Source organism: Schistocerca gregaria, chromosome 8 (genome assembly GCF_023897955.1).
Source record: "Schistocerca gregaria isolate iqSchGreg1 chromosome 8, iqSchGreg1.2, whole genome shotgun sequence".
Taxonomy (NCBI): Eukaryota; Metazoa; Arthropoda; class Insecta; order Orthoptera; family Acrididae; genus Schistocerca; species Schistocerca gregaria.
Window position 1 is genome coordinate 62,682,455 of NC_064927.1, and position 25,467 is coordinate 62,707,921.

The window sequence follows — 25,467 nt, forward strand, 5'->3', positions numbered from 1 at the left end:
GCGAGATTTTCGAAATTCTGAGAAAGATAGGGGTAAGCTACAGGGAGAGATGGATAATATACAACATCTACAAGAACCAAGAAGGAATAATAAGAATGGACGATCAAGAACGAAGTGCTCGGATTACAAAGAGTGTAAGACAGGGATGTAGTCTTTCGTCCCTAGTGATCAATCTGTACATCGAGGAAGCAGTAGAGGAAATAAAAGAAGGGTGCGAGATTTTCGAAATTCTGAGAAAGATAGGGGTAAGCTACAGGGAGAGATGGATAATATACAACATCTACAAGAACCAAGAAGGAATAATAAGAATGGACGATCAAGAACGAAGTGCTCGGATTACAAAGAGTGTAAGACAGGGATGTAGTCTTTCGTCCCTAGTGATCAATCTGTACATCGAGGAAGCAGTAGAGGAAATAAAAGAAGGGTTCAGCAGTGTAATTAAAATTCAAGGTGAAAGGATATCAATGAATGACACGATTAGCTGATAACATTGCTATTCTGAATGAAAGTGATTATGAATTACATGATTATCTAAATGGTATGAACAGTCTAATGACAACAGAATTGGTATTGAGAGTGAATCGGAGAAAGACGAAAGTAATGAGAAGTAGCAGAAATGAGAACAGCGAGAAACTTAACATCAGGACTGATGGTCACGTAGTAGGTGAAGTTAAGGAATTCTGCTACCTAGGCAGCAAAATAACCAATGACAGGCAGAGCAAAGAGGATATCAAAAGCAGACTAACACTAGCAAAACGGGCATTTCTGGCCGAGAGAAGTCTATTAGTATCAAACATAGGCCTTAATTTGAGGAAGAAATTTCTGAAAATGTACCGGTATGTTTCGAACACGTGAACTATGGTAAAACCAGAACAGAAGAGAATTGAAGCATTTCAGGTGTGGTGCTACAGAAGAATGTTGAAAATTAGGTGGACTGATAAGGTAAGGAATGAGGAGGTTCTGCGAAGAATCGGGGAGGAAAGGAGTATGTGGGAAACGCTGCGAAGGAGAAGGGACAGATGATAGGACACCTGTTAAGACATCAGGGAATGACTGCCAAGCCACCAGAGAGAACTGTAGAGGACAAAACCTGTAGAGGAAGACAAAGATTGTAATACATCCAGCAAATAATTGAAGATGTTGGTTCCAAGTGCTACTCTGAGGCGAAGAGGTTAGCACAGGAGAGAAATAGTGACGGGCTGTATCAAACCAAAAGACTGATCATAAAAAAGGTCAGAAATAGTAAAGGCTTCAGCATAGTCGACAGAACCGATTGCGAACCTCTGTTACAGGGCCAAGTGAGGGTATGAGTCAGAGGCTCAGACTGTTCTGTGACCGGGTAGGCTGCAGCTTACTCTGAAAGGAACCTAATTGCTATATTAAGTGATTTACACTGATCAGCCAAAACATTATGACCACTGCTCACTGAGATGTTGGATGCCGCCTGGTGGCGTTGCGGGCATGTGACGCGTCACAGGCAGAAAAGTATGTAAGGGTAGCAGACATGGACGGCGCATCAACTAGCGAAGATATGGGGAAGGGAGAAATTAACTGAAATGAGCGACATTGACAAAGGGAAGGTAATTATTACGGAGGGCCTCTGAGCGAGTGTCACGAAAACACCGAAACTGGTCGAATGCTCACGTGCAACTGTCATGAGCATCTATGGAAAGAGGCAGAAGGACTGTGAAACTAGTTCAGAAGCTTGCCTGCTCCGAAAAGTAGGATAGATGGTGATCTGCGGCATCTCTGCCGAAAGAGTACAACGATGGTGCGCGCATGTGTTTTTCGGAGCATGCCGTTCATAGTTGTTGTTGTTGTCCACTACAGTCCAAAGACTGGTTTGATGCAGCTCTTCAAGATACTCTATGCTCTGCAAGTCTCTTCATCTCCGAGTAACTACTGCAACCTCCATTCTTCTAAATAGTACGTCGTTGTATATGAAGCTCCGCAGCAGACTACCCCCACGTGTGCACATGTTCACCCGATGACATCGTCAGTTCCGACCATTGGGCCCTTTGGAATTCGGCCGTAGATCAATGGAAACGTGTCGGTTCTTGGTGTGAAACACATTTTTGCTACACTAGATCGATGGTCGTCTCTAGAAACTCCGTCATTGAGGTGAAAGACGGCTCTAAACGTGCAGCGATCCACGGACGCAGGCAGATGCTAACAGTATGCGAGACATTCTTCCGTGCTTGCATCTGCGTCCACTCATGCTTGAGATCTTGATCGTCATCGTTATTTTTCAGCAGTATAATTGTCCGTGTCTCGGAGCCATAACCGTTTTACATTGGTTTGAGGAGCATTGTAGTGACTCAGGTTGATGTCTCGCCTTAAATTCGCCTGATGTAAATCCTAGGAAACACATATCGGTCACTGTCGGGCACCATCACCACGTACACAATTTACAAGAATTACAGACCTGGGCGTAGACATCTACTGCCACACACCTCCACAAACCTAACAACAAACTCTTGGATCTTTGATATGCAGAGTGAGCGATGTATTTCGTTCCAAAGACGGACAAACAAGCGGCTAAGCAGGTGGTCATAACGTTTTCGCTCATCAGCGTAAGTTGCTTCACTACTCCGAGGGCATCTGCTTCTAAGTTACTCATGTTGTTACAATCTTTTCTGTTTCCATGTTTAAAGATTTGTGTGATTACTACTATCGTCCAGTCTGATGGAACCTGTCCCGACTCCCACGCCATTTCAATTGTCCTGTGTAGCCATTTAAGGCCTGATATTCCACTGTATTTAATGAGCTCTGACTTAATTTCATCCACCCCAGCCGCTTTATTGCACTACAATATATTGACCATTTTCATCACTTCCTCAAATGTGATCCTATTTCTGTCATCATTCCTATCCCATTGTACATCGAAATCTGAAACATTACTCATCGTAATCAAAATATCCACGGGTGTACTGCCGGTCTATAGTGTCCAACGGGCACAATATTTCGGCGATCAAACATGTCGCCATCATTGATCGCCGAAATATTGTGCCCGTTGGACACTATAGACCGTCAGTACACCCATGGATATTTTGATTATCAAATACGTCGGGAGAAACTCAAGAATCACATTACTCATCGTATTTTCACCTACATTGAGCCCAAGGCATCAACAGGATTCACCAGCAGTTTTCCTGACCTGTCCATAATACTTGTCATTTCCTTCTTACCTCCCTTTCGAAGACTGCTAATTACATTCCAGAATGGTTTTCCAGCAGCTTGACCCAAGGTCTCCAACCTGCTTCCCAAGTCTTCCCAAGAAGTCATCTTGGATGCTGCAATTATACGTTTGGCTTTGTTTCTTTTTTCAACATAAGTTACTCTGTCTACCTGAGTTCTAGTATGTAGCCATTTTTAATATGCCTTCTTTTTCCTTTTACCGACTGTGCCATTCCACCAAGCTTGGTCCGCAGATCGTGGTCGTGCGGTAGCGTTCTCACTTCCCGTGCCCGGATTCCCGGGTTCGATTCCCGGCGGGGTCAGGGATTTTCTCTACCTCGTGATGACTGGGTGTTATGTGATGTCCTTAGGTTAGTTAGGTTTAAGTAGTTCTAAGTTCTAGGGGACTGATGACCATAGATGTTAAGTCCCATAGTGCTCAGTGCCATTTGGACCAGCCATCCACCAAACTGTTTGCTTCATCTTACCTTTACACACTACTGTTCCAAGACATTCTTTGCCCACTTCTAGTACTGTGTCCCTGTACCTTGTCCATTCCTTTTCCAGTGAATGCAATTGACTACATTCAACTAGCTGGTACCTTTCTGAGATCACTGTCATGTACTTGTGTCCGATTTCCTTATCCTGAAGTTTCTCCACTCTTATCCTCCTACACAGGGACCTGACCGCCTACACTTTCGGCCTCACAATACCAATTTCACTGCAGATTAAATAGTGATTAGTGTCATCAAAGAATCCCCTGAATACACGTGTGTCCCTCACAGCCTTCCTGAATTCCTGATTTGTTATTATTTAGTCAATGACAGATCTGGTTCCCCTGCCTTCCCAAGTATACCGGTGAATGTTCTTATGTTTAAAAAAGGAGTTCGTGATTACTAAGCCCATACTGGCACAGAAATCCAAGAGTTGTTTCCCGTTCCTGTTGGCCACCATATCCTCTCCAAATTTACCCATAACCTTTTCATACCCTTCTGTTCGATTTCCAATCCTAGCATTAATATCACCCATGAGCAGAACACTGTCCTTGTCCTTTACTCTAACAACTATATCAACGAGTGCGTCATAAAAACGATCCATCTTATCTTGATCTGTCCCTTCACAAATGCGAATATACTGACACAATCCTAATTTTCTTGCTAAACACTGTCAAATCTATCCACATGAGTCGTTCGTTTACATACCTTATTGTAACTACGCTGGGTTCCATTTCTTTCCTGATGAAAATCCCTAAACCCCTTTGTGCTATTCCTGCTTTGACTCCTGACAGGTAGATCTTGTATTCTCCCACTTCCTCTTCTTTCTCACCCCTTACCCGAATGTCACTAACAGCTAAAACGTCCAACCCCATCTTACTTGCAGCCTCTGCCAGCAGTATTGTCATCCATACTATTTCCATTGATATCGCCCATAGAAAGCATTGCGTCTTGCTGCTAGCACATTTCACAAACGACAAGAATCTGTTTGGATATTTTGCCAGGTTTCGAGAGAAAGTTTCGTAGTGCAGATTATTATAAGCATCTCGCATTGATGTCCATGCTAAATTACGAGTTTCTGTAAAAGATCTCCAATGTTTCCGATTTTGGATTTGTTTGAATTCGGCATGCTTTTTTCGTTATTTCTGCAAGAGCATTTTACCTGTTTCCTGTACCATGGGGAATCAGCAGCGTCACGTGTTAGCTTACTGCTATCGATACTATTTTCTTGAATTCAAGCCACATCTAGTGCACAGTGACGATGTTAAATTGGAAGGAGTGGAGATTATCTCCCAGAACACCATAAAATGAATATTTATCTGCCTTTTTGAATAGGTATATTTTTAGTTTACTTTTGGTGGATTTAGAGCTACGGTATTCATTGTCGACAATCACATGTTCACTAATCCCTATATCCCTTTTGATTATTATTTCAGAATTGTTTGTTCCTAAGAGGTCAGGTTCGGTTTCACATCCATTTACTATTTGACTGGGATCGTGAGCTAATTACTCAAAACAGTTCCCAGAGAAGGCGTATAGCACAATTTCGGATGATGTTTTATGCGTACCTCGGGATTTCAAAATGTATTTTCGCCAATGTATCAAGGGTAAATCGAAATACCCACCAACTGTAATTTTATGAGTTGGGTACGTGTTTGAAATTAGACCTAATTTTTCTTTGAACTTTTGACTGCTTGCATCATCTGAGTTGGGAGCTCCGTAAAAGGATGCAATTAATATTTTATTCCGGTTGTGAAGAACGACCTCTCGCTGTCAGGAACTGCCTGCTTCGATTTCGGTACAAGATAAACTGCTTCTAACAGCAACAAACTCGCCACCGCCAACTTTATTTATCATATCTTTTCGAAAAACCGTCAGGTCCTTCGCAAATATTTCGGCAGAATTTACGTCTGACTTTAGCCAGCATTCAGTGCCTACAACGATTTGAGCATCAGCGCTTTTTATTAGCGCTTTCCCAACACACCTACAACTGTTTACAGCTGTTCCACTTATGTTTCTTAGATCTACGTCCTTGCTGTGTTTCACCTGCAGCCTTTGAGACTGAAGTCCTTCCTATGTTCCCCAGAGGCCGTATGCTCTAAAAAAACGTCCAGTTCACGCCATATTGCCTCCTGCTAGTAGTGGTCTCCCGACCTGTTTAGCGGACCCTGGAACCCCACCACCCTCCAACCTATTTAGCGGAGCCTGGAACCCCACCACCCCCCAACCTATTTAGCGGACCCTGGAACCCCACCACCCCCAACCTATTTAACGGACCCTGGAACCCCACCACCCTATAGAGCAAATCGAGCAATCCGCGGTCCATACGGTCGCAGAACCGTTTAAGCCTCTGATTCAAACCCGCCACTCTGGTCTGTAGCAGAGTTCCGCAATCGGTCCTGTCACCTATGCTGCAAATGGTGTGCTCTGCTTTCATCTCGCTAGCAACACCGCCCGCCTTTGCTACTTCTGATAGCCGCTCGGAACCAGAGAGGATATCTTCTGATGCACATAATTGGTAGCGACATGAACCACCACGTGCAGTTGGCTGCATCGTGTGCTCTTCATGGCATCCAGAAGAACCCATTTCATGTCTGGAATGACCCCAGCCGATATGCACACTGAGTGTACACTGGCTTTCTTCCCCTTCTTCGGAGCTGTGTCCCTAAGGGGCCCCATTACTCGGCTAACATTGCAGCTCCCAACTACCAGTACTCCCACCCTCTGTGACTGCCTGGATCTCTGAGAGGATTCGTCTGAAACAGGACAAGTGAGTACGTCTGGCTAAGGGACGTTATGAGCAGCAGATAGCACCTGGAACCTGTTTGTCAGACTAACCAGGGAGGCTCCCTGCGAAGTGTTTCGCAGCCTGCCAGATCCTGAGGCGACATCCCACTTTACCACAGGTGATCACAGGCTGGCCACCGGAGCAGACCGATTGGCGGATACGTGGGTCGTGCTAGAAGCCTCCTGGATCTGCTTGGCTGGTCCACAACAGTGATGCCCATCCACCTCCGGTTCAAGCTGAGTAACCGAAACCAACAGAGTCCTAAGCATGAGGAACACATCATTTAATCATACACTGGAACTCCATGACCTCTGTAAATATAGCCACTGTAGTTTCCCACTGTTTTCAGCCATTCATGGTCCCAGCAGAGCAGCGCTATGTCGGTTTACGAAACCAGTTAGTCATCGAGGCTCTTGCCCCTGCATCTCATGAAAAGGCTGCTGCTGCTGATAAGGAACAGTTTAGCCTAAAATACCCCTTCGTTGTGGGACCTGTATCTTTGAGACGTGTATATCATCCCACCTCACTTTTCTGCATAGAGCTCAGAGAAACGTAGTTTTAACTGGACTCTCATTCAGGATGTAAAGCATTAAGGACGTTTGGTCGCGAAGTAGAGCTGTACATATCTGGAACGTAATTTCTACTGTGAACTGCAGTTTCCTTAACCTTTAATATTTAGGTAGTGGAATGACTTGACCCATACAGTGACCATTTCATTTCAACATATTAGATAAATCATTAAGAGAATTACAATCAGAAATCAGGTAATAATTTCTTTAAGAAATGCCATTCAGGCAAACTTTACAAATGAATTAATCCCTTTGTAAACATTTAAAAACCCAGAATAAGATTTTCACTCTGCAGCGGAGTGTACGCTGATATGAAACTTCCTGGCAGATTAAAACTGTGTGTCGGACAGAGACTCGAACTCGGGACCTTTGCCATTCGCGGACAAGTGCTCTACCAACTGAGCTACCCAAGCACGACTCACGCCCCGTCCTCACAGCTTTACGCTGACAGTACCTCGTCTGCTACCTTACAAACGTAACAGAAGCAACCTTACCAAACAACATTACAAGGTTATAGATAGTTTGGCAATAAAAACCCAATTATATCTCCATCAAAACTGACATACGCTACTAAGGCTGAATTGCACCGCAATTTCAGAAAACGGTTTCAATTAAGACACATTCTTCTAGAAATCCTTCAAAATTATTGAGACAAATATTTAAAACATTTAACCCTGGCAACCTTGCAGAGCCGCCGCAAGTTTTAGAAAACTGCAGCTTGTACAATAACTGAGGCCCGAAATTGTGAGACCGCGACTTGGCAAGGAACGGTGGAGGCGACTGAGTGCTGATCTTCGAATCAAGATGTGGACTCCGTTTGTACTTCCACCCCGTTGAGAACGCCGGAACCAAACAGCACACGCGAGCTCAGGCAAAGTCCACCGCCCGTACGCCCACTGGTAATTTAAAAGGGGAGGTTCTGCACTTCGGTGGCTCACTGCTTCCGATCTCTGAGACATAAATCAGAAGCGACAACAGGGAACAAACAACCCTTCCTTCACCTTAATTCTCAAACTTATACAGAAAACTACTTCGATAAAACTGACAATAATAAAACTGATTTCATTTCTTTAAGCAGAACCACGTACACGAATGATGCAAACGTATCTGGCTCATTAAAACCCAAGCATCACATGGAGCACCTTATATGGGTCTGTAAGCTAGCACACGGCAATCTTTAGACGCGAAATATAGATCGTTCGGTAAGGCTGCGCACACCTATCAATGTTTTAAACACTTGCCAGCTGAAGTAAGAACAATACTATTAAAGAGCGTAGCAGACACTTAATAAGAGGCATGGAATATCACACCACAGTCCTTGCAACGCTTTTCTGCCTCAAGAGCAATCATCACTATATTTCACTAATCGTTGGTAGGACTTGAATTAGTTAACTCGATGCCAGCTGCTGGATCGATGTGGCGAAGACGCCAGACGTTGCTTAGTCCGGTAGTAACAGCGTGTTCCTTCACGGAAGCGAGCACATGCATAGCTTCACGGGGTTGCCAAGAAGCCACAGCGCCGGCCCGCTGTTGCTGACCCCAGTACGATGGAGCGCCAACTGCCGCCCATACTCGGGCACACCGTGCTCGCTGTCGTCTCTCCAACGTCTCGCTAATACGCGCAATTCCGTGTGCCGTGCGCAACGTTGTTCTCCCCCCTTCCACTCCGTACTCCCCGCTATATCCTGAGCCGGCCCAGGCTACAAAGACAAAATTCTGCCAGAGGGAATCGATAGTGCCTAACCAAAGATATCCCTAGCGCCAGTCTCGCCACGGCTCAATATCTGTTGGGATCTGAAGCGCGAAATTCATCCTCTGTGCTGACCATATCAGCTGTGGTGGCGTACACGTCTAAAGCTCTGTTTGCCGCCTCCTACAGATGGTGAGTTCCGGCAGCAAAGCGAGGTGAGATGCTAAAGCAGCAGAAATAAGCCCGTTTACAGTTAGATAACAGAGAATCTCGCTTTGAAATTTGCTCTGGCCGTCGATGGCCTAACCACCTCACTTATTTGGTTTACGAGTGGCTTTCAGAAAGTAATGGAAGATATTTTCTTTCAGGATCCTAATACAACACATTACTCCACACTCTTGGCTACAAAATCCTGTTTTTCGGCATAACCTTCATACAGTGCGATGGCCATATGTCACCTTACAGGTACCACTCTACTGGTCGCCGTCGGAGCCTTGACCTACAAACTGCCCGTCACCCATCTACTCCTTCTCGCGGAGTGCATCCTTCATCGGGCCAAACAGATGGCAGTCGGTAGGTGCGAGCTCCTGGCTGTCTTCTGTTAGGCGGCGAGCAACCCGGCGGGCACAAACCTTTTAGTACCCCACTGGTGGACAAGTGTGTCAGCACTACCAACAGAGAGATCCATTTGAGCAGAGAGATATTTGATTGTGATCCATCGATCACCTCGAATAAGAGTATATTAAAAATTAAGAAATTCCTGCAGCTGTATTTAAGGTGTTGATTTTCTTTTGGCAGCTAGTTTCAACGTTGTAACAACGTCATCTTCAGGCCCATACACTTGATGACGTCAGATGCGTGCGCAAGCAGTTAAGTATTTGGACTGCACTTGCATGAAATGCCATATTTGACTTTAATCGTCATCCAGCGACCCCCTGCCCTCCCCCTACCCCACGGACTGTTGTTGTTTGTAGTTGGAATCGTCAGGGCGAAGACTGGTTCGGTGCAGCTCTGAACGCTGTTTTACCTTGCGCAAGTCTTTATATCTGCATAACTACTACAGCCTACATCCATTTGAACTTATTTACTCTATTCAAGCCTAGGTCTCCCTATCCAATTTTTACCCCTCTGCAGTTCCCAAATTAACTATCCGCTATTGACCCAGGACGGATCCTATCAACATGTAGTCAAACTATGCCGTAGAGTTCTTTTCTCCGTGACCCTACTTACTAACTCATCGTTAGGTGCTCAGTTTACCCACCCATCCTCATCATTCTTCTGCAGCACCAAATTTCAAAATATTTGGTCTTTCTCACGCCTCACCCGGAAATCCAAATTGGTTTAAAAACATGGTTCAAATGGCTCTAAGCACTATGGGACATAACATTTGAGGTCATCAGTCCCCTAGACTTAGAACTACTTAAACCTAACTAACTTAAGGACATCACACACATCCATGCTCGAGGCAGGATTCGAACCTACGATCGTAGCAGCCGTGTGGTTCCGGACTGAAGCGCCTAGAACCGCTCGGCCACCGCAGCCGGCTCCAAATTGGTAACTGTATTAACTCAGTAATATTTTACCCAAGACGATGCAGCATTATTTAACAACACAGTGGAACTGCACGACCTCCGAAAAAAAATAATGGCTGTAGTTTTCCATTACTGTAAGCCGTTCACAATGCCAACACAGAAAGACGATGTTGCCTAAATGTCAGCCGGCCGGTGTGGCCGAGCGGCTCTAGGGGCTTCAGTCTGGAGCGGCGCGACCGCTACGGTCGCAGGTTCGAATCATTCCTCGGGTGTGGATGTCCTTAGGTTAGTTAGGTTTAAGTAGTTCTTAGTTCTAGCGGACTGAGGACCTCAGATGTTAAGTCCCATAGTGATCAGAGCCATTTGAACCATTTGAACTGAACCACAGAGCTAGTAAGACAACAAAGGATCTATTGTCCTCACAAGATCAGGTCACTGCAGCAAGATGGTTGAACCTCTCTCTCCTCTCCTCTTTCCTTTCACTATCCCAGTTGGGAGGGTCTCGTCATTCATTTGACACCAGTACCTTCTAGTAAAAGGATCAAGTTCTTTCTCTTTGGAAGTAATAAAAAGTACTCTTTTACTTATAAAAATATTTTTACAAAATTTTTTCACGAATTAAGAATCACGATCCACACCCCCCCCCCCCCCCCCCCCCCATTATAGAATATATGCACAATTGTCATTTGTGCTGTGTTCACTGTGGGAATATGAGCATATTGCCTCTTTTATCACTAGAGTCTCGCCGTTCAACATTGTTGTGCTCTGAAACATCAGCAGAAGAGCTATTCTACTTAGAAAATGACAGTAAATATTTCCACAATTATTGAGGTCTGGCACTGTGGCACTCAGGGGATTAAGATCTGCTAGTGCGATGATGTCAACAGGCTGATGAGAGAGCAATAAACGTCTGGCGATGTCATATTCTTTGGCCTCTAAAATCTGGCATGTCTTTCGGAAAGGGAGACATTATTAATTTTATGTACACTCCTGGAAATGGAAAACAGAACACATTGACACCGGTGTGTAAGACCCACCATACTTGCTCCGGACACTGCGAGAGGGCTGTACAAGCAATGATCACACGCACGGCACAGCGGACACACCAGGAACCGCGGTGTTGGCCGTCGAATGGCGCTAGCTGCGCAGCATTTGTGCACCGCCGCCGTCAGTGTCAGCCAGTTTGCCGTGGCATACGGAGCTCCATCGCAGTCTTTAACACTGGTAGCATGCCGCGACAGCGTGGACGTGAACCGTATGTGCACTTGACGGACTTTGAGCGAGGGCGTATAGTGGGCATGCGGGAGGCCGGGTGGACGTACCGCCGAATTGCTCAACACGTGGGGCGTGAGGTCTCCACAGTATATCGATGCTGTCGCCAGTGGTCGGCGGAAGGTGCACGTGCCCGTCGACCTGGGACCGGACCGCAGCGACGCACGGATGCACGCCCAGACCGTAGGATCCTACGCAGTGCCGTAGGGGACCGCACCGCCACTTCCCAGCAAATTAGGGACACTGTTGCTCCTGGGGTATCGGCGAGGACCATTCGCAACCGTCTCCATGAAGCTGGGCTACGGTCCCGCACACCGTTAGGCCGTCTTCCGCTCACGCCCCAACATCGTGCAGCCCGCCTCCAGTGGTGTCGCGACAGGCGTGAATGGAGGGACGAATGAGAGTCGCTTCTGCCTTGGTGCCAATGATGGTCGTATGCGTGTTTGGCGCCGTGCAGGTGAGCGCCACATTCAGGACTGCATACGACCGAGGCACACAGGGCCAACACCCGGCATCATGGTGTGGGGAGCGATCTCCTACACTGTCCGTACACCTCTGGTGATCGTCGAGGGAACACTGAATAGTGCACGGTACATCCAAACTGTCATCGAACCCATCGTTTTACCATTCCTAGACCGGCAAGGGAACTTGCTGTTCCAACAGGACAATGCACGTCCGCATGTATCCCGTGCCACCCAACGTGCTCTAGAAGGTGTAAGTCAACTACACTGGCCAGCAAGATCTCCGGATCTGCCCCCATTGAGCATGTTTGGGACTGGATGAAGCGTCGTCTCACGCGGTCTGCACGTCCAGCACGAACGCTGGTCCAACTGAGGCGCCAGGTGGAAATGGCATGGCAAGCCGTTCCACAGGACTACATCCAGCATCTCTACGATCGTCTCCATGGGAGAATAGCAGCCTGCATTGCTGCGAAAGGTGGATATACACTGTACTAGTGCCGACATTGTGCATGCTCTGTTGCCTGTGTCTATGTGCCTGTGGTTCTATCAGTGTGATCATGTGATGTATCTGACCCCAGGAATGTGTCAATAAAGTTTCCCCTTCCTGGGACAATGAATTCACGGTGTTCTTATTTCAATTTCCAGGAGTGTATATAGACTGAAGTGTTGAATGAAAATTTGTGCCAAGGCCAGGAATCAAACTCGGGTCTGCTGCTTACTAGGCAAATGTGTTAGCCACTTCAAACTGGTCCCCTTTTTACATTCGATGCTGAAGTGCTGTTCCATAACAGGGAGAAACTTGGAAAATTCTGTTCGTCTGTAAGTGGGAATTGAAAGTAGACTGGGGCGACAGTGCGAATTTGGATCGAGGAGAGAAGCGTACATGAACTGCCGTGCCAGGCTGGCTAACACACCTGATAAGTAAGGAAAAGATATGCTTTCGATTCCCGGCCTTGGTACAGATTTCCACTCGTCGCGTCAGTCTACCTACATAAAACCATATATGTAAGAGAGTCACTCCAAAAGAAATGCACTATTTTTTTAATCCATCTTTTATTTTCCATGTTTGGAAGTTTTACAGTGCGTAGATGCATCCTTTAGGAACAATATTCTCATTTCTCCATATAATTTCCATCCCTCTCAACTGCCTTACGCCATCTTGGAACCAGCGCTTGTATACCAGCACGATAAAATTCTGGACCATCCTGTTGGAGCCACTGTTTAACACCGTGGCAAGGGAGTCATCATCTTCAAACCTTGTTCCACGATGAGAGTCTTTCGGTTTCCCAAAGAGATGATAGTCATATGGAGTCAGGTCAGGACTGTAAGGCGGGTGTTTCAGTGTCGCCCATCCGAGTTTTGTGATGGCTTCCATGGTTTTTTGACTGACATGCGCCTTGTCGCACAGCAGCAAAACATCCTGCTTTTGACGATGTGATCGAACACGACTCAGTCGAGCTTGAAGTTTCTTCAGTGTCGTCACATATGTATCAGAATTTATGGTGGTTCGTCTTGGCATGATGTCCACGAGCAACAGTCCTTCAGAATCGAAAAACACCTTAGCCATAACTTTTCCAGCAGAAAGAGTGGTTTTGATTTTTTTTTCTTGGGTGAATTTGCATAATGCCACTCCACTGATTGCCTTTTCGTCTCTGATGAATAATGATGAAGCCATGTTTGATCACCTGGCACAATTCTTGCAAGAAATTTATCTCCACCATTCTTGTACTGTTCCAAACATTCGCTGCATGCTGTTTTTCTTGTTTCTTTGTGAGCCACTGTCAACATGCTGGGAACCCACCTGGCACAAACCTTTTTTTTAACGGCAACACTTTCAGTATTCTGCAAACACTTCCTTGCCCTATCCCGACGTAGCGTGACAATTCGTTCACTGTGATGCGTCTATCAGCAGTCACCAGTTCGTTAGCTCTCTGCACATTGCCTGGAGTGTGTGCAGTACGAGGCCTGCCGCTGCGAGGACGATCCTCAATATTGCAGTGCCCGCTTTCATCACGTAACCTGCTTGCCCACCGACAAACTGTACTGAGATCGACAGCAGCATCTCCATGCCTCTTTTTCAACCTCTTGCGGATGTTTCCCACTGTCTAGTTTTCACAGCACAGGAATTCTATGACAGCACGTTGCTTCTGACGAACGTCAAGTGCAGCAGCCATCTTGAAGACATGCTGTGACGGCGCCACTCGCGGGAACAGGTAGAAATAAGTTTGAAAACAAGCGTTAGGGATGTATCTGCACACTGTAAAACGTTCACACACGCAGAATGAAAACTGTATTTCTGCAAAAACACTGTGCATTTCTCTTGGATTGACCCTCGTAAAAAACCAGTAAAATCTCTGAAATTGTGTCATTTCAAACGTTCTTAACAAACTACCACCGCAGTAAAGTCGTCCCACACAGTGAAGTACACTACTGGCCACCAAGAAGAAATAAAGATGATAAACGCGTATTCATTGGACAAATATATTATACTAGAACTGACATGTGATTACATTTTCACGCAATTTGAGTGCATACATCCTGAGAAATCAGTACCCAGAACAACCACCTCTGGCCGAAAGAACGGCCTTGATACTCCTTGGCATTGAGTCAAACAGAGCTTGAATGGAGTGTGCAGGCACAGCTGCCCATGCAGCTTCAACACGATCCCACAGTGCATCAAGAGTACTGAAAGGCGCACTGTGATGAGCCAGTTGCTCGGCCACCATTGACCAGACGTTTTCAATTGGTGTGAGATCTGGAGAATGTGCTGGCCAGGGTAGCAGTCGAACATTGTCTGTATCCAGAAAGGCCCGTACAGGACCTGCAAAATGCGGTCGTGCATTATCCTGTTGAAGGGTAGAGCCACGGGTCGTAACACATCTGAGATGTAACGTCCACTGTTCAAAGCGCCGTCAAAGCGAACAAGAGGTGACCGAGACGTGTAAGCAATGGCAACCCACACCATCTTGTCAGGTGATACGCCAGTATGGCGACGACGACTACACGCTTGCAATGTGCGTTCACCGCGATGTCGCCAAACACGGATGCGACAATCATGATGCTGTAAACAGAACCCGGATTCATCCGAAAAAAATGATGATTTGCCATACCTGCTCCCAGGTTCGTCGCTGAGTACACCATCGCAGGTGCTCTTGTCTGTGATGCAGCGTCAAGGGTAACCGCGGCCATTGTCTCCGATCTAATAGTCCTTGTTGCTGCAAACGTCGCCGAACTGTTCGTGCAGATGGTTGTTGTCTTGCAAACGTCCCCATGGATCGAGACGTGGCTACACGATTCGTTACAGCCATGCGAATAAGTTGCGGGTGATCTGGACTGCTAGTGACACGAGGCTCTTGAGACCAGCACGGCGTTCCGTATTACCCTCCTGAAGCCACCGATTCCATATTCTGCTAGTCATTGGATCTCGACAAACGCGAGCAGCAATGTCGCGATACGATAAACCGGAATCGCGATAGGCTACAATACGACCTTTATCAAAGTCGCAAACGTGATAGTACGCATTTCTCCTCCTTACATGAGGCATCACAACAACTTTTCACCAGGCAACGCCGGTCCACTGCAGCTTTCCTCATGACAGCACGTTGTAGGTGTCGCCACCGGCGCGAACTTTGTGTGAATGCCTTGAAAAGATAATCTTTTAAATATCAGAGAACCTTCTTGCTGTCGGTTAAATTTCGCGTCGATAGCACGTCATCTTCGTGGTGTAGCAATTTTAATGGCCAGTAGTGTACTTGAAAATCAGAACGTCTTTCCGAAACGTAAACTAATAAGAAATGACAGTACGATATGTTTACCAAGCCGTGACAGCGAGTCACGCTGGAGCGACTACTCGGTCAGTGAACAACGAACGACACTGCCAGATCACGACGAGGACAATAACGATGTGATTACTGTAAGAGACGTCCACAGCTCCAGCGCGTGTGACGCCGTCGGCCGCGACCTACCTCAGGGTCACTCCTGGAGGCGCGGAGGCGCGCCGGTAGGAGCCGCTGCCGCCGCCGGACACTAGGCCGCGAACAGGGGACCTTCGGCTGTCCGCGCCGCGACCTACCGCAAGGCACAAGACGTTGCCGGCGGCCGCCTCGCGTGTTCGCGGCGGAGCCTCTGCCGACGGCTCGGCGCGCCGCTCCCAGCCGACAGCCGCGGGCGCCCCCGTGGGATGGACAGCCGCCCACCACACCCTGGCGGCAATACGAGGCGACAAGTGCCACCGCCACCTCGAGAGCAATGACCTTAAAAAGGCGCGAAACCCCTCTCTGCCACCCTGCGCCAGTAAGAACAGAGCCCCCCATCTCACTGCATCCACCACCCTGTCAGAGTCGCGACACTCTTGTTCCAGACGATGTAACAATAATAAACATCAGACGATGCCCTACTTAGAAAATTATAGTAAATACCCAGTACTGATATTCAGCACTATAACGGGAAGCAGTAACAAATACGAGGGTCGGTCAAAAAGAAATGCCTCCCATTTTTTTTTCTACTTAAAAAATTAAGTTAAGTGAAAAATTTGAATTTGGCGCCATTCCTCAAACCTTCTTCCGCAATCCACTGCAGTTGTAACTTTCTGTGTCAACAGGTGGCAGCACAGCAGAAGTTTTTAAGATGGCCGACATCGATGTTCGTTTGAGACAGCGTTGTGTGATTGAATTCTTGAATGCAGAAGGTGAAACGCCCATACGCATTCATGAAAGACTGAAGAAGGTGTATGGTGTTGTGACAGTGGATGTCAGCACTGTTAGACGATGGGTTCGTCGTTGTAAGGAAGCTGAAGGGCAAACACCGTTGACTGACGAAAAGCGGAGCGGCAGGCCGGTGAGTGCAGTGACTCCACACAACATTCAGCAAGTTGATGACATCATTCGTGGTGACCGTCGGGTGACTGCAGATGAAGTGTGTCGCATTATTTCTCTTAGTAAAGGCAGTGTGATCACGACTATTAAACAATTGGGGTACTCAAAAGTTTGTGCACGGTGGGTTCCAAGAATGTTAACCGATCAGAATAAAGAGGCAAGGAAAACAATAGCCTCCCAACACTTGCAGCGCTTCCGTTTGGAGGGAGATGAGTTTCTGAAAAAAATTGTGACCGGGGACGAAACATGGGTGCATTTTTTTGAACCCGAATCAAAGAGGCAGTCAATGGAGTGGCGTCACACAAGCTCGCCGAGGAAGAAAAAATTCAAAACTGTGCGATCGGCAGGGAAAGTTATGGCAACAGTTTTCTGGGATACAGAGGGTGTGATTCTGGTTGATTTTTTGGAGCAGGGATGCACAATAAATTCTGTTCAATACGTCACAACCCTCAAAAAACTTAAAGCACGTCTTCAGCGAGTTCGCCCAACAAAATCAATGGCAGATGTTCTTCTTTTGCATGACAATGCAAGCCCACACACCAGTCGTCACACCTCTGACGAGATTGTCAAAATTGGATGGGAAGTTTTGCCTCATCCCCCATACAGCCCTGACCTGGCACCATCAGACTTCCATCTGTTCGGGCCACTAAAAGAAGCTCATCGTGGGATTCATTTTGAAGATGAGGAGGCCGTCAAAACATCCGTGCGTCAATGGCTTAGGAAGCAGAGCTGTGATTTTTACCGTGCTGGGATACATGCCCTTGTTCAAAGATGGACCAAAACTGTAGAGATGGGCGGAGATTACATTGAAAAATGACAAAATGATCCTCAATGTTGTGGTTTCAACCTATGTAATTGCATTTAAATTTCCTGACAATTAAACGTAGAAAAAAAAATAGGAGGCATTACTTTTTGACTGACCCTCGTATTTCCGCAGCTCGTGGTCTCGCGGTCGCGTTCCCGAGCACGGGGTCCCGTGTTTAATTCCCGGCGGGGTCAGGGATTTTGAGCTGCCTCGAGCTGACTGGGTATTTGTGTTGTCCTCATCATTTCATCATCATTCACGCAATGGCAAGACTGGACTGAGAACACGTTGGGAATTTGTACTGGCGCTGATAACCGCGCAGTTGAGCGCCCTACAATCCAAACATCATCATCAATTGTAAAATATTTAGAAAGGGGCATCTGGAGCGATCTAATGTACACTGATAAGCCGAAACATAATGACCACTGCACACCACGACGTTGGATGCAGCCTGGTTGTGTTGCAGGCACGTGACGCGGCAGCAAAATTATGCAAGCCTAGCAGACATGGACGGGGTATCACCCTAGCGAAGGTAACGGCTGCAAATGGGGAAATTAATTGAGACAAGCGACTTTCACAAAGGGCAGATTATTACAAGGGTTACTCCAAAAGAAATGCATACTATTTTTGTAAAACTACAGTTTTCCTTCTGCATGTGTGGAAGTTTTATAGTGTGTAGATACATCCTTACCGCTTGTTTTCAAACTTAGTTCAACCTGTTCCCGTGAGTGGCGCCGTCACAGCATGTCTTCAAGATGGCTGCAACACTTGACGTTCGTCAGAAGCAACGTGCCGTCATAGAATTCCTGTGCTGTGAAAACGAGGCAGTGGGAAACATCCAGAAGAGGTTGAAAAAGATGTATGGAGATGCTGCCGTCGTTCGCAGTACAGTTAGTTGGTGGGCAAGCAGGTTGCTTTGCTGAGAGCGGGCACGGCAATATTGCGGACTGTCCTCGCAGCGGCAGCCCAGACAATGTGCAGAGAGTTAACGAATTGGTGACTGCTGACAGACGCATCACTTTGAACGAGTTGTCACGCTACGGTGGGATAGGGGAAGGAAGTGTTTGCAGAATACTGAAAGTGTTGGCGTTAAAAAAGGTTTGTTCCAGGTGGGTTCCCAGCATGTTGACAGTGGCTCACAAAGAAACAAGAAAAACGGTATGCAGCGACATTTTGTAATAGTACGAGAATGGTGAAGATGAATTTCTTTGAAGAATTGTGACAGGTGATGAAACATAGCTCCATCATTTTTCACCAGAGACGAAGAGGCAATCAGTGGAGTGGCATCATGAATATTCACCCAAGAAAAAAAAAATTCGAAACCACGCCTTCTGCTGGAAAAGTTATGGCTACGGTGTACTCTTGCTTGTGCAACCCCCATAAATTCTGATGCATATGTGACGATACTGAAGAAACTTCATGCTCAACTGAGTCATGTTCGACCACATCGGCAAAAGCAGGATGTTTTACTGTTGCACAACAATGCACGGCCACATGTCAGTCAAAAAACCATGGAAGCGATCACAAAACTCGGAAGGACAACACTGAAACACCCACCTTAAAGTCATGACCTGGGTCCATGTGACTATCATCTCTGGGAAACTGAAAGACTCTCTACGTGGAACAAGGTTTGAAAATGATGACTCCCTTGTGCACGCTACCAAACAGTGGCTCCAACTGGTTGGTTCCGAATTTTATCGTGCTGGTATACAAGCGCTGGTTCCAAGATGGCGTAAGGCAGTTGAGAGGGATGGAAATTATGTCGAGAAATGAAAATATTGTCTCTAAAGGATGTATCTACACACTGTAACACTTTCAAACATGTAGAATAAAAAAACGGATTTAAAAAAAAATTGTGCGCATTTCTTTTGGAGTCGCCTTCGTATTACGCAGAAACTGGGAACGAGGATTTCGGAGACGGCGAAGCTGATCAACTATTCACGTGACACTGTCGTGACCATCTATGTAAAGGGGCAGGAAGAAAATGAAACTACCACTAAACGCTACTAAATGTTTGTATGGCCACAAGCTTTCATAGAATGTGAGATTTGGAGGTTTGTTTGCTCCGTGAAGTAGGATAGATTGTGATCTGTGGTATCTCTGCCGAAAGAGCAAGCGCAAGTATTTCGGAGCACATCGTTAATCGCACATTTTTGAGTATGGAGTTCTGCAACAGAGAGTCCTCACGTGTTCACATACTGACCAAATGACATCGTCAATTACGATTCCAGTGGGCACGGGACCGTCGGGACGCTGCCGTCGATCAACGGAAGCTTGTGGGCTCTTTGGGTGAATCGCGTTTTTGCTACGCTAGGTTGCTGGCTGTCTCCACAATCGGCGTCATCGATATGAAAAGCTGCTCGAAACCTACAGCGCTCCACGGATGCAGGCTGGTGGGAGCTGTGTCTGACTATGGGAGACATCCTGCACTTGCGTGGGACCTACGGTAGTGACAGCTGTGAACCACCTACACCCTTCCCCGACAACGAAGTCATCTTTCAGCAGTATAATGGTCAGTCTCTCGGAGCCAGATCTGTGCTACAGTGGTTTGAGGGGCATTATAGTGAACTCACGTCGATGTCTCGGCGACCAAATTCGCCAGATGTAAATCCTATGAAACCCATCAGGGTCGCTGTTGGGTGCCATCACCTCGCACGCAAATCAGCGGTCCGTTAGTTTCGTGAATCACGTGATCTCTGTGCACACAGCTGAGCCTAAGACATGTTGCTGTTGTTGTGGTCTTCAGTCCTGAGACTGGTTAGATGCAGCTCTCCATGCTACTCTATCCTGGCCAAGCTTCTTCATGTCCCAGTACCTACTGCAACCTACATCCTACTGAATCTGCTTGGTGTATTCATCTCTTGGTCTCCCTCTACGATTTTTACCTTCCACGCTGAACTCCAATACTATATTGGTGATCCCTTGATGCCTCAGAACATGTCCTACCAACTGATCCCTTCTTCTAGTCAAGTTGTGCCACAAACTTCTCTCCTCCCCAATCCTATTCAACACGCCTCATTACTTATGTGATATGCCCATCTAATCTTCAGCATTCTTCTGTAGCACCACATTTCGAAACCTTCTATTCTCTTTTTGTCCAAACTATTTATTGTCCATGTTTCACTTCCATACATGCCTACACTCCTTACAAATACTTTCAGGAACGACGTCCTAACACTTAAATCTATACTCGATGTTAACAAATTTCTCTTCTTCAGAAACGCTTTCCTTTCCGTTGCCAGTCTACATTTTATATCCTCTCTACTGCACCATCATCAGTTATTTTGCTCCCCAAATAGCAAAACTCCTTTACTACGTTAAGCGTCTCATTTTCTAATCTAATTTCCACAGCATCACCTGACTTAATTCGACTACATTCCATTATCTTCGTTTTGCTTTTGTTGATGTTTATCTTATATCCTCCTTTCAAGACACTATCCAATCCGTTCAACTGCTCTTCCAAGTCTTTTGCTGTCTCTGACAGAATTACAATGTCATCGGATTTTAATACCTACACCGAATTTTTCTTTTGTTTCCTTCACTGCCTGCTCAATATGCAGATTGAGTAACATCGGGGAGAGGCTACAACCCTGTCTCACTCCCTTCCAAACCACTGCTTCCCTTTCATGACCCTCAACTCTTATAACTGCCGTTTGGTTTCTATACAAATTGTAAATAGCCTTTCGCTCCCTATATTTTACTCCTGCCACCTACATAATTTGAAAGAGAGTATTCCAGTCAACATTTTCAAAAGATATATCTAAGTCTGCAAATGCTATATACGTAGGTTTGCCTTTCCTTAAACTAGCTTCTAAGATAAGTCGTATGGTCAGTATTGCCTCCGTGTTCCAATATTTCTACGGAATCCAAACTGATCATCGCCGAGGTGGGCTTCTACTAGTTTCTCCATTCGTCGCGTTAGTATTTTGCAGCTATGAATTGTTAAACTGATAGTTCGGTAATTTTCACATCGGTCAACACCTGCTTTCTTTGGATTGGGATTATTATATTCATCTTGAAGTCTGAGCGTATTTCGCCTGTATCATACATCTTGCTCACCAGATGGTAGAGTTTTGTCAGGACTGACTCTCCTAAGGCCGTCAATAGCTCTAATGGAATGTTGTCTACTCCCGGGGCCTTGTTTCGGCTCAGGTCTTTCAGTGCTCTGTCAAACTCTTCACGCAGTATCGTATCTCCCATTTCATCTTTATCTGCCTCCTCTTCCATTTCCATAATATTGTCCTCAATTACATCGCCCTTGTATAGACCCTCTATACACTCCTTCCATCTTTCTGCTTTCCCTTCTTTGCTTAGAACTGGGTTTCCATATGAGCTCTTGATGTTCATACAAGTGGTTCTCTTATCTACAAATGTCTCTTTAATTTTCCTGTAGGCAGTATCTATCTTACCCCTAGTGAGATAAGCCTCTACATCCTTACATTTGTACTCTAGCTATCCCTGCTTAGCCATTTTGCACTTCCTGTCGATCTCATTTTTGAGACGTCTGTATTCCTTTTTGCCTGCTTCATTTACTGCATTTTTATATTTTCTCCTATCGTCAATTAAATGCAATATTTCTTCTGTTACCCACGGATTTCAAGTCTTTTTACCTACTTGATCCTCTGCTGCCTTCACTACGTCATCCCTCAAAGCTACCCATTCTTCTTCTACTGTATTTCTTTCCCTCAATCCTGCCATTTGTTCCCTTACGCTCTCCCTGACACTCTGTACAACCTCTCGTTCTTTCAGTTTATCCACCTCCCACCTCCTTAAATTACCAACTTTTTGCAGTTTCTTCAGTTTTAATATAACCAATATATAGTGGTTAGAGTCCACATCTGCCCCTGGAAATGTCTTACAATTTAAAACCTGGTTACCAAATCTCTGTATTTTTTTTTAGGTCATCAGTCTACTGACTGGTTTGATGTGGCCCGCCACGAATTCCTTTCCTGAGCTAACCTCTTCATCTCAGAGTAGCACTTGCAACCTACGTCCTCAATTATTTGCTGGATGTATTCCAATCTCTGTCTTCCTCTACAGTTCTTTCCTCTACAGCTCCCTCTAGTACCATGGAAGTCATTCCCTCATGTCTTAGCAGATGTCCTATCATCCTGTCCCTTCTCCTCATCAGTGTTTTCCACATATTCCTTTCCTCTCCGATTCTGCGTAGAACCTCCTCATTCCTTACCTTATCAGTCCACCTAATTTTCAACATTCGTCTATAGCACCACATCACAAATGCTTCGATTCTCTTTTGTTCCGGTTTTCCCAGAGTCCATGTTTCACTACCATACAATGCTGTACTCCAGACGTACATCCTCAGAAATTTCTTCCTCAAATTAAGGCCGGTATTTGATATTAGTAGACTTCTCTTGGCCAGAAATGCCTTTTTTGCCATAGCGAGTCTGCTTTTGATGTCCTCCTTGCTCCGTCCGTCATTGGTTATTTTACAGCCTAGGTAGCAGAATTCCTTAACTTCATTGACTTCGTGACCATCAATCCTGATGTTGAATTTCTCGCTGTTCTCATTTTTACTGCTTCTCATTACCTTCGTCTTTCTCTGATTTATTCTCAAACCATACTGTGTACTCATTAGACTGTTCATTCCGTTCAGCGGATCATTTAATTTTTCTTCACTTTCACTCAGGATAGCAATGTCATCAGCGAATCGTATCATTGGTATCCTTTCACCTTGTATTTTAATTCCACTCCTGAACCTTTCTTTTATTTCTATCATTGCTTCCTTGATGTACAGATTTAAGAGTAGGGGCGAAAGGCTACAGCCTTGTCTTACATCCTTCTTAATACCAGCACTTCGTTCTTGATCGTCCACTCTTATATTCCCTCTTGGTTGTTGTACATATTGTATATGACCCGTCTCTCCCTATAGCTTACCCCTACTTTTTTCAGAATCTCGAACAGCTTGCACCATTTTATATTGCTGAACGCTTTTTCCAGATTGACAAATCCTATGAACGTGTCTTGATTTTTCTTTAGCCTTGCTTCCACTATTAGCCGTAACGTCAGAATTGCCTCTCTCGTGCCTTTACGTTTCCTAAAGCCAAACTGATCGTCACCTAGCGCATTCTCAATTTTCTTTTCCATTCTTCTGTATATTATTCTTGTAAGCAGCTTCGATGCATGAGCTGTTAAGCTGATTGTGCGGTAATTCTCGCACTTGTCAGCTCTTGCCGTCTTAGGAATTGTGTGGATGATGCTTTTCCGAAAGTCAGATGGTATGTCGCCAGACTCATATATTCTACACACCAACGTGAATAGTCGTTTTGTTGCCACTTCCCCTAATGATTTTAGAAATTCTGATGGAATGTTATCTATCCCTTCTGCCTTATGTGACCGTAAGTCCTCCAAAGCTCTTTTAAATTCCGATTCTAATACTGGATCCCCTATCCCTTCTAAATCGATTCCTGTTTCTTCTTCTATCACATCAGACAAATCTTCACCCTCATAGAGCCTTTCAATGTATTCTTTCCACCTATCTGCTCTCTCCTCTGCATTTAACAGTGGAATTCCGGTTTCACTCTTAATGTTACCACCGTTGCTTTTAATGTCACCAAAGGTTGTTTTGACTTTCCTGTATGCTGAGTCTGTCCTTCCGACAATCATATCTTTTTCGATATCTTCACATTTTTCCTGCAGCCATTTCGTCTTAGCTTCCCTGCACTTCCTATTTATTTCATTCCTCAGCGACTTGTATTTCTGTATTCCTGATTTTCCCGGAACATGTTTGTATTTCCTCCTTTCATCAATCAACTGAAGTATTTCTTCTGTTACCCATGGTTTCTTCGCAGCTACCTTCTTTGTACCTATGTTTTCCTTCCCAACTTCTGTGATGGCCCTTTTCAGAGATGTCCATTCCTCTTCAACTGTGCTGCCTACTGCGCTATTCCTTTTTGCTGTATCTATAGCGTTAGAGAACTTCAAACGTATCTCGTCATTCCTTAGAACTTCCATATCCCACTTCTTTGCGTATTGCTTCTTCCTGACTAATGTCTTGAACTTCAGCCTACTCTTCATCACTACTACATTGTGATCTGAGTCTATATCTTCTCCTGGGTACGCCTTACAATCCAGTATCTGATTTCGGAATCTCTGTCTGACCATGATGTAATCTAATTGAAATCTTCCCGCACCTCTCGGCCTTTTCCAAGTATACCTCCTCCTCTTGTGATTCTTGAAGAGGGTATTCGCTATTACTATCTGAAACTTGTTACAGAACTCAATTAGTCTTTCCCCTCTTTCATTCCTTGTCCCAAGCCCATATTCTCCTGTAACCTTTTTTTTTACTCCTTCCCCTGCAACTGCATTCCAGTCGCCCATGACTATTAGATTTTCGTATCCCTTTACATACTGCATTACCCTTTCAATATCCTCATACACTTTCTCTATCTGTTCATCTTCAGCTTGCGACGTCGGCATGTATACCTGAACTATCGTTGTCGGTGTTGGTCTGCTGTCGATTCTGATTAGAACAACCCGGTCACTGAACTGTTCCCAGTAACAGACCCTCTGCCCTACCTTCCTATTCATAACGAATCCTACACCTGTTATACCATTTTCTGGTGCTGTTGATATTACCCGACACTGACCAGAAATCCTTGTCTTCCTTCCACTTCACTTCACTGACCCCTACTATATCTAGATTGAGCCTTTCCATTTCCCTTTTCAGATTTTCTAGTTTCCCTACCACGTTCAAGCTTCTGACATTCCACGCCCCGACTCGTAGAACGTTGTCCTTTCGTTGATTATTCAATCTTTTTCTCATTGTAACCTCCCCCTTGGCAGTA